The sequence below is a fragment of the Lygodium microphyllum genome, chromosome 22 (genome assembly GCF_053477565.2).
Source record: "Lygodium microphyllum isolate KBCC chromosome 22, Lygodium_microphyllum_v1.1.10, whole genome shotgun sequence".
In the NCBI taxonomy this organism is placed as follows: domain Eukaryota; kingdom Viridiplantae; phylum Streptophyta; class Polypodiopsida; order Schizaeales; family Lygodiaceae; genus Lygodium; species Lygodium microphyllum.
Window position 1 is genome coordinate 8,555,605 of NC_141156.1, and position 17,892 is coordinate 8,573,496.

Consider the following 17,892-nt stretch of genomic DNA (forward strand, 5'->3'; position numbering starts at 1 on the left):
CAATGAGCCTAGAACTGAAGTAAATGTTACTCATGACTCTAATGATTTCTAGCAACTATCAAAGAAAGTTGGTAACATGAATGAAGGTCTAATCCAACTTACACATTCAATGGATGACAAGTTTGGCAAGATGATTACACACATGGAGTAGCAAAACCATAGGTTGGATGACAAATTTGAACAGCTGGTTACAATATTCAACAACTTGGGTAACAAATTGCAAAGCAATCCACCTTTCCATGCTGAAGATGTACCTATTGTTCATGGCAATGTGAGGTTTACAGTAGCCCATTAGCATATACCATCCACTTTTGAACATGGAGGACCTTCTAAGGTGAATGAAACAGTTCACCAACTCTTGGAATAGGAACATGCCAAAATTCACTAATTCAAGAGATAAAGGACAACAAGATTATTCCCTACATGATGACAGAAATGAGTTTGTACATGGATGTCATCCCTTCTATAAAGAGTTTGGTTCTCAACATACTCAAGTTCATCATGTAAGAGATGACCAAGGGCAGTATGCACATGATAAAGCAAGGAATGGAGACAATTTTGAGCATGCTAAAGATCATGATGATAGGTTGCCACATGGGATATCCACTCATAACCAACAACCAAAGATTATGACTTGATAAAAGACCTAGACACTTTTAAACCTAACTTAACGTTCTGACAGTTGTGATGTTGTCTCCCAGCTGCCGAAAGAAATTCAAAAGCATCTTGACAAGAAGACGTGGACTAAGGATCGCTCCTTCAATAGCAACCAAGACCAATAAGGCCTCGGAGTCTGTAAAGGAAGTCTATGTGGCTAACGCCTTCCTAGATCCTGGAACCCCAAAGATTAGTGTATGGATAGAGGGATGCTTTATTTTAGATGCATTGATTGATGGAGGCTCATCAGTAAACATAATGACAGATGTGACAATGAAGGACTTAGGGTTGCAAGGAATTCAACCTACACAGTGGCTTATCAGATTGGCAGACCAAAGCAGAATCAAACCGTTGTGCATCCTCCCATACGTAAAAACAACCCTTGCAGGAAGAGATTATTGGGCTGACATACCTGGTGGTCAAACCAAATTCTTATGGGACCTCATACCCTCTGTTGTTGGGAAGACCTTGGCTTTTTGAAGTAAGAGCCAGGACGAACTGGTTCAAAGGAACCCTAATCCTAGGCAGAGGACCCAACAAAGTGGTGTTAAAGTTGTATGGATCGCAAAAAGGCAATGGATCCACATCCATCGAAGTCATAACTGACTCCTCCAACGAGATAACAGATGATACATCAGGAGATGAAGAGGTTGTCAAACAGATCTTTCCTAAGAAAACATAGGCAGATTCCCTAACAGTGGGCACTGTAAGCCAATTGCCAAGGGAAGCAAAATCCTTGTCTATGGGAGAATACCTCCTGCCTCAACTAGAATTAACTTTTGAAATCACCTCTAACAGTGAAATAGAAGCATTGATGTATTGTTCTCCGTGTTACATGATAGTCGCAGAGATAGAACAGATACAGAATAGATACAGAGCAGTAATAGATACAGAGACAGTCACAGAGACAATGACAGAGCAGATGCAAAACAGAGATAGAGTAGGAGCAGAGACAGAGGCAGAAGCAGAGTCAGTCACAGAGATAGTGACTATAACAAAAACAGAAGTAGAAGCAGAAGTAGATGCAAAGGCAGATGATCTGTTCTTCTCCTATAGAGCCTCTACAGAAGTAGAGACAGAGCCTCCAGAGGAAGAAGATGAAAAAGATGAAGAAGAAAATGAAGCAGGATATGAAAGTGTAGATGAATAATTTCCTCTGATAGTGGATGATCTTGTTGATGTCCCTATAGGGACCTCAGAGGCCGAAGATCTTAGGGTGTTGGATGGAATGACTATGGTTCCATTTGGGTTGATCAATGGACCACAAAGTATGCAGACTCTGTATAAGCAATGGATTAAAAGCATAAAAATTAAGTTCACCAATGGCTCCTGTCACCCTGACCGTTCAGTTTCCAGAGAAAAGATGATGATGAAGCCCTTGCCAACAGAAGCCGGAGCTATCAAAGCCTCGGCTTCTAGAAGGTCCGTGTTATGTGACATTCCTGGACGCATCCTCTAAAGATGAATCCCTAAGTCCAAAAGAAATTACCACTTACACAGAAGCAAACAAAGCCCTGATACCCTTTCAGCAATCTCAATAGACAAATGAGTCATCTGTTCAGAAGGAGGACACTAGTTCTAGTGGAACATCAGACGAGGATACTACTCCCTTGAAAGAGTCGGACCTCTATCCAGAAGCAATAAGTGGGACATTTATCCACAAAGTGGAAGGTGAAAGACAAGTGACATTCTTGGATACTGATGGTACTGAACGTCACCTGAAAGTGGGCCTCAATCTTCCAGAAGAAGAACTAGTGGTCCTGCGAGACTTATTAAAGGAGAACTTAGATGTGTTTGCTTGGTCATATAAAGACCTAAAGGGGATTGATCCCACAGTATGTCAACATCACATTGACCTAGAGCCTGATGCCAAACCTGTAAGGCAAAGACAAAGGTGTATGAATCCTAATTACTCTGCTCTGGTGAAGGCTGAATTATTGAAACTTCTTGAAGCAGAGTTCATTTATCCCATGGCTAACAGTGAATGGGTTTCACCCATTGTGGTAGTACCCAAGAAGAAGGAACACCATATTGGAGAATATGGGAATTTCCCATAAGTTTGGGACACATGGTCAAATCTTTGGATTTGTCATAACTTGAACACTATAACTCCAAATTGAGTGCTCTATAGCTCAATAGATTCCATTTTTCAAGCGCTTTCTGATGATAGGTCACATCATATGGTTTTGAGAAAATTATGGGCATGTTATCCAGATGCCACCTTTTTAGTATTCAAAAAATGGGAATTGGAAGATTCCCAAACTCACTAATATTGTGTTAACAGGAAACTTCGAATATGTGTCAACTTTTGAAAGCTCAATTCGAAGACGAAGAAGGATCATTCCCCTATCCCTTTTACCGACCAACTATTGAACACAGTGGTAGGCCATGAGCTATATTCCCTCTTGGATGGATTCGGCAGATATAACCAAGTCCAAATTGCATAAGAGGACCAATCTAAAACAACCTTCACCACAGAATGGGGGACCTATGTCTATAGAGTGATGCCATTTGGGCTCTGTAATGCTCCTGCCACCTTTCAACAAGTAATGATGGCTGCTTTTCAGAATCATTTGCATGATTTCATTGAGGTGTATCTTGATGACTTTTGTGTCTATAGTTTGATCCGTGAGCACTGGGGATACTAGAGCCATGTTTTGGCATATGCCGAGAGTATGGGATTTCTCTCAACCTCGACAAATGTGTCTTTGGCATCTCATCAGGAGTTCTTCTAGGCCATATTGTCTCTGCACAAGGGATTGCAACAGACCCGACGAAGATTGAGAAGATTTTCGCTTTAATGGCACCAACAAGCCTCAAGCAATTGAGAGGATTTCTTGGCCATGTGGGCTACTACAGAAGATTTATTGCACATTTTGCAACCAAGGCAACCCCTCTACATAAGCTCCTAAGGAAAGATGCAAATTTCCTTTGGACTGATGACTGTGAAGAGGCCTTTAATACCCTAAAATAGTGCCTTATCCAAGCACCTATTTTACACTGGACAAAGGAGTTCCATGTGCACATAGATGCATCAGTTGAAGGGCTAGGTGTTGTCCTATGTTAAAAGGGCCCCTCTAAATTAAATCAACCGATATACTATGCAAGCCGAAATGTCACTGATAGGGAACAAAACTACACAGTGACAGAGCTTGAGTGCTTGGCAATGGTGTTTGCACTAGAGAAGTTTTGACACTATCTATTGTCAACGCATTTCAAGTTCTACGTGGATCATGAAGCCCTATCCTTCCTGATGAACAAAGCAAATGTTAAAGGACAAATGATGAGATGGTTACTCCTATTCCAGGAATTCGATTTTGAAGTGGTCACTAAGCCTGGCTGTTTCCATGTCCTAGCTGATCATCTATCATGGATCCCTCAAACTGAAGAAGAGGAACAGGATGATCCTGACCTTCCTGATGCTTCCTTGTTTCTAGTTGAAACAATTACTCCTTGGTATACAGACATAGCCAACCTCTTGGCAACTCAACAATATCCTCCTAGCATCTCAAGCCGTGAGAAGAAGAAGCTTCTGTTAGAATTAGCCCCCTACACGTTGCTAGGCGGTGCACTATACAAAAGAGGCAAATATGAAGTATTGCAAAGATGTGTTGCAGGGGATGAAATCGGCATAGTATTGAAAGCATGCCATGATGAACCATGTGGTGGACACTTCGTAGGAGAAGTGATAGCCAAGAAGGCTCTGTTAGCAGGATACTGGTGGTCGACCCTCCACAAGGATTCATATGATTACTACAAGAGATGTGATACTTGTCAGTGAATGGGAAAGCCCACCAAAACAAGTGCCATGCCACTGCAACCCATTCTTCCCCTAAAGCCATTTGAGAAGTGGGGGATTGATTTTGTGGGTCCCATTGATCCACCCACCAGATGAAAGTAGAACAGATACATCTTAGTATGTACGAATTATGTCACAAAGTGGTGTGAAGCTAAAGCCCTGAAGTGGGATGATGGTAACAGCGTAGCCCTATTCATGTACGAGAATATTATCATCCGTTTTGGCAGTCCTCTCGAGCTAGTAAGTGATAGAGGTACTCATTTCCTTAACAAAATCATGGAGGAGCTAACCGAGCTGTATAAGATCCGCCATCACAAGTCTGCGCCTTATTACCCCAGAGCCAACGGCCAAGTTGAAGTCACCAATCGCATCCTCTGCTCGATCCTGACAAGAATGATTACCACACATCATCGTGACTAGGATGATCGACTTACAGAGGCCCTCTAGGCATACAGAGCCTCCCATAAGGCAGCTACAGGACATACCTCTTTTCAATTAGTTTATGGTACAGAAGCCATCTTCCCTATTGAACTAGAATTGCCCTCTTTGCGAGTGACAATTACAGAACGCTTGGGAGATTATGAGTCACTGCAATGCCATCTCCTGCACTTAGAATGTTTGGATGAGATACGGCGGATGGCCCTATAATGCATGGAAACTACTCAAGCGCGACGCAAGGCCTATCATGACAGTTTCTTCAAGTACAAGGAGTTCAAAGAAGGTGATCTTGTCCTGGCCTATGATTCGAGATTTGGCAAGTTTCTTAGCAAGCTTCAACAACGGTGGATGGGTCCATACAAGGTACTTGCTATCAATCCTAACGGCTCTGTTCAGGTGCAGACTGTTGATGCCTCTGATGATCCTTTCCTGATCAATGGCTATCGTTTGAAGAAGTACTTCCCTCCCTGGAGATTTTGACAATCACAGTCGACCTACCCTTCCCCTTTTGGGCGTCGCACTGTCCTTCTCATCGTGCTTATGATAGCCCTTATAAATCTCCTCATGAAGCGGTCTCGTTTTGCTAACCCCTCGCAAAAATATGTCAACCCGATCTTGTTGTCTTCTCGTCTAAACCAAAAACGGTGGCGAGGTTGGTCTTGACACATGGTATTTCTATCATTCTCTTTCTTAATGAAAAAAAAAACAACAATACCAACAACAAAGGAAAAATAAATAGAAAAAAAAAACAAACAAACAAAACTGTTATGGGATAAAACGAAGAAATTCCGTGTCATAATAGGCCTCGTTCCAAGAAAAGGTGGAAACACCCTTGGGCGGGAAGCTAACTGTGGAAAAGGTGGTAACACCTTGCAGTTCAGGATAGCTGACTCACCAGCAGAACCTTTCTAGCAAGTAATTTGAAGCCACCTCCCTTGGTACGATGTCTCTGCAATATCAGTCCATCTGTCCTTCCTAATAGACGATCTTTCTTAAAGTTATTGAAGTACGAGATTTGTCAGCTGCCTCCCTCGGTATGCCTCGTCTTCAAGATCCTAATGACAACAACTGCCGATATGATCTTCATCACCAACCCCTTGAGTGATGCGAGGTTTCATCCTAACAGGATGGGGACGTGCGTATTGGCTACCTTCTGTATCTATCAGAGAGTGAGATAGAGGGTGGGGTGAGTGCTCGGTCTTTCCCTTCAAATCAAATGAGAGGTGAGATACGTGAACGAAGTGTTGCACGCACGGGATGGGCCTCTCAATGCACAACGCACGATCTATTCCTATACACTGCACCATAAGGCTCCCTGGCCTTCCTTCTTGCACTATATGCGGGCACAGGGCGGGATGCACAATTGCACCATCAATTGCGCACAAGGCATACAAGCTCTGCACAAGTGACAGTGAGGATTACATCAATGGGTTTCAGGAATGGGATGCCCTCTGTATCTATCAATAGAGCGTGAGACAGAGGGTGGGCTGAGTGTGACTGGTGTTTCTTCAATCAATTATTGAGAGGTGAGGATTGAGGGACGTTATGACCATTGGAGTCATGTATATTTCTGTTTCCCTCTGTATCCACAAGCTGGGTCTCTGCCATCAGCATAGGACACGTCACTCTGTTCTGTACACTGCACTACACAGCTCCCTGGCCTTTCTCCTTACACCTATGCCAGACGGATTGGACGCACTAATGCACCATTAATTGTGCACCCTGGCATACTCCCTCTGCACCATTTCCTTGTCGATTCCTAAACCGGGTGTGAGATCTGGGTTTCCATCATTATTTCCTCGAGTGATGTTAGTAATGGGGCGAGTGACTGTTCTTTCATTTCATTTGAGTGATCGTGAGTTGAGTGCAATATCCCTCGTTCATCGATGAATTTTTGGTGATTCCTTCAACCAGCTACCTCCTTGGGTGCTGCCACGTGGTCCTTGCCACGAAGGACGAAGGACGTGTGATGTGACGACACCTTGTTACCTCCTGCAGTCGACAACGATACAAGATGCAACCTCGATAGTCGACATTCCTCCTCGGCAATATGGGCCAAGTTTTTCTAACCCTACACCTTCTGGTTTTTAGTAACGATCATGTCTTAAGTGTGGGGACATTCGTGGTTGGTCTAATGTGTGGTACTCGGTCCTTGATGTTCGGTTTACCCTTCCTATTAAGGTTTTAAGTGTGGGGACGCGTCCCTGCACGTGTATGTTCCATACCTCCATGTATATACCCGGCTATGATCATGCATTTATGCCATGACTTCATTTTATCCTGATGGGGTCCCTTCTGCACTCTTCTATTCTATTTCACTCTATCCCCGGAGCTGTTCCTTGACTGTTTGCCTTTATCCTTTGTTTTGTGATTTTCCCGTGCAAACACACCCTACATTCACTAAAACTCATATCCAACCTTACAGTCGTGTTTGTCCCTTTGAACTGCCCATTTTTCCTTTTTACCAACTCCCGTTCCGACAGACGGTTCTTAAGTTATTCATTTTTGAAGCAATTCCCGTAAAATGGACGGTTTTCCATGTGAACGCATCTTTATTGCTTCGGAACCCTGATCTAATGTACCAACACTGTCCTATTCATTCCCCCTAACATTTTTTCTCTTTACTCCGTATCATTCCGATGCATGATTGGTCCGTTATTAATTTTTGCGGGTTTTCGGGTCCTTTTCGTGCCTATTTTTCACATTTTTCCATGTGAACCTGCCCTATTTCATCCAAATTCCAGTTTAATTTGACAGTCGTGTCCCGCCAGCCTTTCCCCCACTTTTTTGTCTTTCCTTCCCCCTCTTTCAACAGCTGGATTTTTAGTTATTAATTTTTCTGAGTGTTTTTTTGTGTTTTTCCCATATGAACCCCTCCTAATTCCCTTCCAACCGAGTTTTGATGCACCAGCCCTATGAATCCCTTTCTTCTGGACATTTTTACTTTTTACTGTCCTCTATTCCGGTGCACGGTTTCTTCCTGTATTAATTTCTAAGTCCATTTTTGGGTTTTTTTTCCCTATCTCGATCGGAACTGTGTTTTGCCATGATAAGATTGTTGCACACCTTATTTTGCACAATTTTCCTTCTTCCTACACTACGTTTTGATGCGCGGATTTTCCGATATTAATACCCGTATGTGTTTTCATGCTTGTTTTTTGAATTTTTCCCATGTGAACACCCTGATTTTTCCCCAAACCCGATGTTGCATGTTTACATCATTTTCCCTTTGTTTCCCGGTACATTTTTTATTCTTACGTATTTCTGATCCGACGTACGGTTTGGGTTTTATTAAATTTTCTTCCTTTTTGTCGTGTGAACACGTTTCTCGTATCACGCGTGAACGCGTATATTTTTGGTTTCACGCGCCTCGGGACACCCCCGTGGCGTCGGTGGCATGTGTCGTCCCTGCCCCGTCTGATTTTGCCAATGCAAATTTTTTTACTCACGTCCCGCGCATGCGCATGAGACAGGGGTGCGTTCCTTTTTCACACCTATACCCAATTTATTTTTTTATTTTTTTTAAGAGCAACCAAAAAAATAAACACCAAATCCAAAAACAACACACATCATTTTTTTTATTAAAAAAACAAAGACACCTAAAAACAAAACAATCCACATTTTTTAAAAAATAAACAACAACAAATTAAAATACTCATAAAATAAACTACAGAAAAACAACAAACAAATTCTTTTTTTTAAAAAAACACAAAACAAAGAAAAAAAAAAACAAACAAACAAACACTCACCTCCACACACCCATACATTTTTTAAAACCACACAAAAGCAAAAAAAGAACTCACAAAAAAAAAAAAAAACGGTTACCTGACTCCCGTCTATCGTGTCGCCCATCCCTTCTGCCTTCTTCCCCACCAACATCTCCTCCCTCTCCCTTGGCTCATCCTTCGCAGACACGTCCCTTGTGGCCCTTCTGCCTCCTCGCTCTACGACCCCCGCAGCCACCATGTCCCTCGTAGCTCTTCTGCCTCCCTGCCGTCGACGCCCGCCTTCACCTCCGTCCTCCTCTCCTCTCCTCCTCTCCTCTTCTCCTCCTCTCCTCCCACGCCGCTGCCGAACACCCACCCCCCCGGTTAGTCCTAGTACATTTAATTTACTTAATTTACTTTAACTAACCTAATCAACTAACCTTGCTTAATTTACTTTAACTAACCTAATCAACTAACCTCACATACTTTACTTTAACTAACCTAATCAACTTAATTCACCTAATCAACCTAATTTACTTACTTTACTTAATCACCTTACTTACCTTACCTAACCTCCGTTCCTTCCCTCACCTAACTTCAATCCTTTCATCCCGTATCCTCCCCTCACCCCCGTTTTCTCCCGGTCTCACCTCGTTCCTGCCCCTTTCCCCTCTACCTCCCTTGTTCACAACGCAGCGCATGCACGAGTACATGAGCTGCTTCTAGCAAGCGTTCACGCGCGAGGACGCGCTTCCGATTTGTCCGTGCGGTGGAGTGTTGTGGTCAGTCGTTCACATGCAGTCATCCTCTGATGTTCACATGCAGCTTGGGTACCGCCTTTTATTTCCAAACCCGAAAAATACATAAAAACATAAAAATAAACATAAAACACCTAAAAACTTCAAAAATTCATTAAAATTCATTTAAAATTCAAAAAATTTGCAAAAATCCTTAAAAGTTTCTAATATTGTTGAAATCATTTGAATTATTTTTTAAAGTGGGAATTCAAGAAATCAAATTGTAGAAATTTTAAAATTTCAAAACTCCTTCAAAAATACATGCAAAATGAGTAAAATTCATTAAAAATTAGTAAAAATTCAGAAATATTTCCAAAAATTTCCAAAAAAAATCAAAAATACCCTTTCCCCTTTTGCAAATAATTTCTCAATTAGAAATGCTTCCATAAATGGTTAAAGTATTATTTGAAGTCAAAATTTAAAATTTTAATACTTCACCTCATGAAAATTCATTTTAATTTGCAAAAAAACCACATGTAAACTCATGGATAAATTCAAACACATTGTTGACACTTGTTGAATTGCTGAAATTCCACCCTTACACTTCACAACATATTCATGTATCCTATATCTCGATTTAATTATTAAAAAAATAGAAAAAATTTTACAAAATAAACAAAACAAAACCAAACCATATACACAATACAAACACACTTAACATACAACTTTTTAAAAAAAAACAAACAAAAAATAAATAAATTCAAAAACAAATCAAAATAACACAAAAACACTAAGGTATTTTATTTTTTTCCAGTTAGTGGGATTTGTTTTGTTTGATTGGATTCCTTGCATTTGGAGACTACTCTGTGCGCCTTCAGTCTTTTGCATACACACCTCTACCAGGTATTTATTTTTTGAGTTTTATTCATTTGCATTATCCCTTAACCACAATTAATTGCTAAAATAAATTATATTCACTCACTTTTTCACGTGCACTCGCGCTAAACGCACAGTTTCTAATAATTTAAACTCAACCAGCCGTTCACTTTGCATGCACTACGTGCGCTTCAGAGGCACCTTAATTTTTAATAAAAATAAACCAGATGTCACAAAAAAACACGTGCTGGTAAAAAAAGCGCTCCACATCACTATTAATTTTTAATTAATGAATTTGCATTTAGAGACCCCAGTTTGGAAATCGCAGTCCGGGTTTCAATAAAGCACAGTTTCACCCTAATAAATTGTAATTAAAATTTTAAGAAGGAACCGTCATTTTCTTATTAAGGTTTATAACCTAATAAAATTTCTCCCATTGTTAATAATTTCTTAAAATGAATCCTTCATTAAAACCATTTTCCCTCACTGCACTTTTTTTTTCATTTTTAATAAACACGCTTTGTGTGGTGGGCGCGTAAAGTCCTCTTAGCTGAAATTGTTGGTCAACGTTATGGTTAGGTCCTAATTTAGATTTTTATGGTATTATGATTTGCTTATGTGCTACGATTACGGGTGCGGTTTGAATTTTTTCTTTCTTTTTTTTGCCTAATACGGAGTTTTGGGTGCCTATTTGTTGCATCGCATGAAGTTTTCGGTCGCATATCTATAGAGGTCATGCCAAATTTTTTCTAGGATGTGGGTTGTTTGGGGTTGTAAATTGGTTAGTTACTTCTGTGTGTGTCCTTCTTTTGATTGATTTCTTTCTTATAGCGATTTTGTTGTTTTGTAGGCATTCTTTGTGATTGTCTATGTTGTGGTGTGTGTGTTTTCCATCTGAATGGCGCCTCACGATCCTCCTCCTATCCAATATGTCCCATTGATCAGTAGTAGGGATTATTCTTCCCTACTCACTTTTGAGCCTATAGTGAAAGCAGGGCTTGCGACTTTCGTGGCTGTTTCATTCCCTTTGATTCCAGACGATCCATCCCTGTGTGATGAGGTTCTTACATCATACAGTAAGAAGTCGGGCATGGTTCATGGTGCTTTCATGGTATTGACACCCCGAGGGTTAGGGAAGGCTTTGTCTCTTCCCTACAAAGGAGAACCCTTTGTTATAGCCAGACAATTATTCTCCAATGATGAGATTTTCAAGCTGTTACAGAAGTAGACCAAAGAGATTCCGAATGTTAAGAAAGTGATAAACACTTCAGGATTATCTTTTTCCATGATCATTGATCCTCTTTGGAAGTTAGTTTGCCAGTTCCTCCAATACAGGTTTATGCCTACTAAAACACCATCCCATTATTTGTACAAAGAACTCTTCACAGCTTCCAGGATGGTGTTAAAAGGGGTGGCCATTGATTGGAGTACTTACCTGCTTATGAAGATGGAGCAACATTTTGTCAAAGTGACCAGAGAGAATGTCACGAATGTCACTTATGGTTCCTACTTATATGCTTTCTTGACTTACTCATGCCTTAAGAAGGGTGTGCTACCACCTCCTCCATCTGATCCAGTACCTTCCCCTCCACCTTCAAAACAGTCCAACCTATTGACATAAAGGATCTTGATTCCCCTCCTCCATTGGTCATTCAGCAGAAGCGCTGGAAGCATGTGGCAGATAAAACTCCCTCAATCATTCCTTTGGTTACAATCGTGCTACATCTGGTAGTAACCTCCCTGCCTACCTCACATGTAACAATGTATTCAGGGTACATAGACAGGGTTCTTTGGAAATATCAATTCCTTCACTGAATAGTTTAGTATCAGGAGATGCTATTCCATTCCCTTGTAATGACATCCAAAGTTTGATTGAACTTTCAGTGAAGCAAATGGAGCAATGGACCCAAATGATTGAGACCCAGAGAGAAAAAATATCTTCTTTGAAGATTCAGTTAACAAAAGCTAAGTCAGAGGTCACTAGAGTCTCATAGGAGAAAGAGAGAATGTCCAAAGAAGCTCAAGAGTTTCAGACTCTTTTAGATGCAAAACTGTCAGCTTTGCAGACTACTCATAATACATTGGAATCACAAGCTTCCCAGATTAAGCAGCAAGACCAATTGGCACAGTCATGGTCTGTTCCTCCAAGCCCCAATGTTCTTATTATTCCTTCTATCTCTAAGCAGGACTTGGTAGTTCTCCAGAGACATGCCACATTGTGTCCCTTGTTTCAAGATAAAGTGGAAAGATTGCAGTCCATGATGGATTTGTATGGTCTACATTTGAGCACTTTCAGGAGTATGTTCCTTCGGACCATTCTTTATTTGTCCACTATCAGTTGCAGAAGTTGGCCTTCTATATGAAGCTTTCAACGATGGATCTTCCTCTTCCAGAGGATGGTTGGACTCGGGCTTGGTCTCCTGATTTGCTAACAGAAGTGGTCCGTATGGTTTTTGAAGATTCTATCATGATGGATACCATGTTGCCGTCTTACATGTATCTACGACGTGATCTATTGATTTCAGATGATGTAGAACTGGCCTGGTATGTGGGGGATGTGGTTCTGCAAGCTGTTTTGTATGTCAACTATTTAGAGTTGCGGATAGATGACATGTTCTAGTGTTATTCCTCAAAAGTGGCTACTTGCCCTGACAATTCATGGCATTCAATGATTGATTCTGTGGTCCTAAATCAACGTCAGAATACAGCTTCTACTTATGTGTAGAGCACTAACCAACTGAGGGTGGATCTCCTAGCTTATCTTTCCAAGAACCATCCATTTGATTCATCCTTTTTTTATGCCTATTAGAGAAGATCTGTCTTAGGTCCCTCTATTCCTAGCCTATTACACTATCAACAAATGGCCCATCGCTATGATACTTATCTTTCCCTTTATCAAACCAATTCAGCAGCTATCTTACCTCTTCTTTTCCAACCTCAGGGTTTTCCTCAAATTTCTATATTTACCTATTGTTCTTTCATCAAAGATTGAGTATTTTCCCCTTCTTCACCATGCCCTTCTCCATCTATCCATATACCTTCTACTTTTCCTATTTATCAATTGACACCTTTCCTAACTAATTCACTTAAATTTTCAGCCACTCCTTCTTTATCTTATTCCTCCTTTTATGATTTTTCCTACCCATCTCTTCATCCTCTTTTACTTATTCCACTTCCATCTCTTGACACTTCTATTTCTCAACCCCCTCAGTTGGTTAGTGAGTACGAAGGATTTTATCAGCAGATTTCGAGAAGAAGAGGATGGAGCTCAAGTGATTCTCTCACGGGACCACAGATTAACTAGCCATTAATTCCAGGGGACTGGACAACTGCCAGTCAATCATACCAGAATTACCTCCATTTTTCTCAGCAATATTCACAATCCCTAGATTCTTCAGTGAGATTGACAGCTCATTTTGCTTGGTATCTAGCATACATGGATAGGCATTCCTATAATGATCAAAAGGTCATTCCAAAGCTTTGCATGAATGTCAATGTGAACATTGATTCCCAATAGTTGGATGTCCTATATTTTCATGCCTTATGTCTACCTAGCAGATACCTTGTTTTGCTAGAAAGGATGTGCTGCCTGCAATTCTTTCAAAATCCTGAAAGACATTTGTGGATGAGTCCTTCTCCATGGATCGTTTTTAAAACCACCAAGCCTTCAAAAGGGATCACCTTCATTGATGCCTTTGCAATGTATTTTGGATGATTCTTAATGATATATATTTCTTTTTGGAGGTGCCATTCAGATTGTTGTGTTAGTGTTGTGTGTGTGTGTGTTGTGGGTTAAATTGTATGTGATGAGTTCGTGCTGGTTGAATAATTTGTTCGAGAGCTCTTTTCAAATTGTTGTTGACGGATGGAATGCCTATGGTGGAAAGCTGAAGAAAAACCTCTTATATCCTTTACAAATTTGTTATGACTTTTAAATGATTATCAGATGAGTTAATGAATAATGAAGTTTTCCTTTAGTAGTTTTTTTAAGAGATACACGTGATAAGTTGGGGTCGTGGTTTGGCGAGATTGTTGAAGATCCTACGGAAAATAAAATTGAGCTCTTTAGTGAACTTATATTCTTCTTTTCCTTAGGTTGCGAGGACGCTTCCTTTCTAAGTGTGGGGATATGTTGAGAGTGGAAAAAGACTGAATTTTTGACTGACTTTTGTTGTTTTTTTAGGACTGAATGATTGATTTTTTATGGATTTAGAGTGATGTATGGTTGATAATGGAAGTGTTTGAGAGTGTTTTGGATGATATTGATTATGTTTTGGAAGTTCATGATGATTTTTAGTAGAGATATGAAACTATGTGATGTTCTAATAGGTTTTGTTGAGGTTCTGATTGGTTCTGTGTATCTTCTGTATAGCTTATGTTTTGTTCTGATTTTCTTCTGTATGAAGCATGGATTGATGATTGATGAAGATTGAAATCTTTTGAAAGCTTATTGAATAGTTTTTGATAGTTTGGAATGGTTTTAGTATGAGTTATGAGGTTCTAAAGACCTTCTGTAACCCTCTGTAAACCTTCTGTAGAACCTCTGTCTCTACTCTGTAACTGTTCTGTAACTGCTCTGGTACTGTACTGTATTATATTGTTATGTAGACCTTTTGTAAGTGTTATGTAGAATGTATGTGTGACTTTGGGAAAGTTTTCTAACTTTTGGAAAGGATGAGAATCTAAGTTCAATCCAAATGATGGTTAGTCCATCTCTTTAGGATGGATTCCATTCGCGAGACATAAGCTTATACTTTTTCTCCAGAGGACTGACTTAGGTTCATAAACTCCTCTCACATCCGGTCTTCAAAACCTTCACGCCTAAATTTGGTGAGGAAGGCCAACTTCAGATCGTTCCATGTGCCAAAAGTTCCTGCTGCTTGTCTCTCATACCACTGGAATGCCGCACCCTTGGAAGTGGCGGGGAATATTGCTAACCAATGCTCAGGGGTTCTGGCATTGTTAGCCACACATGCTACCATAAACTCTGCTACATGAAGATCAGGGTCTTCATTGTACTCTCCCTTAAAAATTGGAAATGGGGCTACATTTTCTGGCCTATCAGGACAAATCCAACTAGGAAGGGAACCTTGAGTCGCCATGGGGACTTCTATAAAGAGTGCTTTTAAGGCGTCAAAGGAGGCTTCTATCGCAAGCTCGTTCTCAGCCTTGATTCTTGCCTTGTCTCTTCTCATGTACCTCTAGACTCATTCTAACTCTTGCCTCTTGATTGTGTCATTCATCAGGAGCTTGGCTCCAACTAGTTGTTCAGTACTCAACATAATAGAATCAAAGAGGGACTTCAATCTCTCTAGGGGATTCTCTGGCCAACATCCCTTCTACTTCCTTCTTTTCAACATCTCTGAATTCAGCTTTCAAACCACTATAGAGGGGGAGATGTTCCGTTTTGAAAGTATCAAAACTCATTCTTCTTAGGATCGTTGTTGTACCATCATTATAATGCCAGCTTCTGAGGGTTTCAACAGTGTATGTTATGAAAAACACTCTGTCTACCAACTTCTAGTGGGTTGCTAATTGGACAAATAGAATATTGTCAATGCACCAAGCATCCCATGTATCTTGCTGTTGAGCATCCACAAACAAATTCTGACTCTTTTCCTTCTTGTTTTCGTGAATCTCCACAAACCACGACTCCTGAAGCTTCTTCACGATCTCCCACTTGATGATGTCTGAAAACTTCTCAATGAATACCAAATCTTCCATGGATAGTCATTCTCTCTGCTTCTGCTCTTTAGTTTGTTCCCAAATAATTTCCCGCCAAGATGCAAGTTTCTGCTACCTCAACAGAAAGAGGAAATAGTCCACCACATAGAGCATGCATCATGATGGTAATATGTTTCCGCCATTTTGGGATGAACTTCTTGTGGAGAGTGGCTTTGGCAATAAGAATCTCCAACTCTTCAGTGGAAGAAGGAACTCTACAAGCATCCATTAAATTCTTCTTTTCTTGGCAATGCCATTTCCTTCATTTTTAGCCTCTTTTGATGCTTGTTCGTGGCAAGTTTCCCCAGCTGCACACCAAAAACATGGAGCCCCAAGAGGAACACCAAGGAAAAGGGGATTCTACTGCAACAAAGTCTATCTTATAACATTAACAAGCTTTTATTTCATTCTTTTGATGGCCAAAACAAACAAAACAGCAAATCTTCACACAACATCATAGTATATATCTCCCACAAATTTGATAGAATCAACCATAATCTTCAACATATTCATAGAATACATCAATAGAACAAAGAACATAAAATAATACACCCTTTTTGAATGGAAATCAATCACATAGTATTCATCTTGAATGTCTTCATAGTTTTCTCTTTCAATCTCTCATATACAGATACACTGTTTTGATAGAATTGGCTCTCTCTCTCTCTCTCTCTCTCTCTCTCTCAATAGTACATCATCTCCTCACTACAATACTCAATAATGACTCTCAATAATCCTTCTTAGGTTGTGGATGCACCTCCTAAGAGGTATGGGAGGTATGAAAGGGCACCAGAGCCACTACAGTGTCTCTTCATAGCTCACTACTGTCACTGTCATTTCAGTCTTCTCTTCAGTCTTCAGCAGCTGCTTCTTCCATTTTTTTTAGCTCTTTTAAACTTAGAGTCATCCTTTCCAAAATTTAGACAACTTTTTCAAAGTCACACATACATTCTACAGAACACTGACAGAAGATCTACAGAACAGATTAGGAACAGGAACAGAGCAAAGACACAATAGAGACAGAGGCTTTACAGAAGGTTTACAGAGGATTACAGAAGGTCATCAGAGAATAGTAGATCCTCATAACTCATACTAAAACCATTCCAAACTATCAAAAACTATTCAATAAGATTTCAAAATATTTCAACCTTCATCAATCATCAATCCATGCTTCATACACAAAGAAAATCAGAACAAAATAGAAGCTATACAAAAGGTATCAAAACCAATCAAAACCTCAACAGAAACTATCAGAACATCACAGAGCTTCATATTTCTACTAAGAATCATCATGAACTTCCAAAACATAATCAATATCATCCAAAACACTCTCAAACACTTTCATTATCAATCATACATCACTCTAAATCCATCAAAAATCAACCATTCAGACCTCAAAAACAACAAAAATCAGTCAAATTTTCAATCTTTTTTCACTCTCAACATATGGTTCCTTGTTAGCCCATGTTTTGTTCCATATCTCAAGATGCATAGATGGGTTTTAAAGGTGAAAATACACTTTGGCTCAAGGGTACTATCAATTCAAAGGTTGCTCATATTCTCATTGATATGAGCAACACACATAGTTTTGTCAATGTCAAATCATTGTATGAGCTGAAGTTACTACCTCAAGAAATAGAAGTCCCACTAAAGGTACAAGTGGCTAATGGTACTCAAGAGTTGAGCAAAGAGATATGCTGGCAAACTCCTATTGAATTATCACAGTTGCACTATTATGACAGACTTAATTGTCCTACATATGGGTCCTATTGACATCATCATTGGCTGCAATTGGCTTAAAAATCTTGGAAATTTTTATTTGGATCCAAATCAGAGATGTTCATGGAGTTTACTTGGAATGGGCAAGCAGTGTGGACTCAGGATTAAAATCCCATAAGCCCAATAGGAAAAGTGCTACCATCTAGTTCCTATAAAGCATTGTACTTGCTCTCTT